Source organism: Sebastes fasciatus, chromosome 17 (assembly GCF_043250625.1).
Source record: "Sebastes fasciatus isolate fSebFas1 chromosome 17, fSebFas1.pri, whole genome shotgun sequence".
Classification (NCBI taxonomy): Eukaryota; Metazoa; Chordata; class Actinopteri; order Perciformes; family Sebastidae; genus Sebastes; species Sebastes fasciatus.
Window position 1 is genome coordinate 32,383,715 of NC_133811.1, and position 233 is coordinate 32,383,947.

Below are 233 nucleotides of genomic sequence, written 5' to 3' on the forward strand. Positions count from 1 at the left end.
CAGCTTGAGGAAATATACATTATATACTGTTTCATATAATGCATTGAAATGAGACTTTAGGACAGTTACTTCATACAGTATGTTTAGATGAATGGTTTGATCCAGTTGAACTCATGAAAACAGAAACTGATGAGAATGACGTGTACGGAGGACCGCCAGATGGCAGCAGAGGGCAGATATTCCAGTGATGTCTGGCCTGCTGGGCGACTCATCCTGATGACTCATCCTGATGA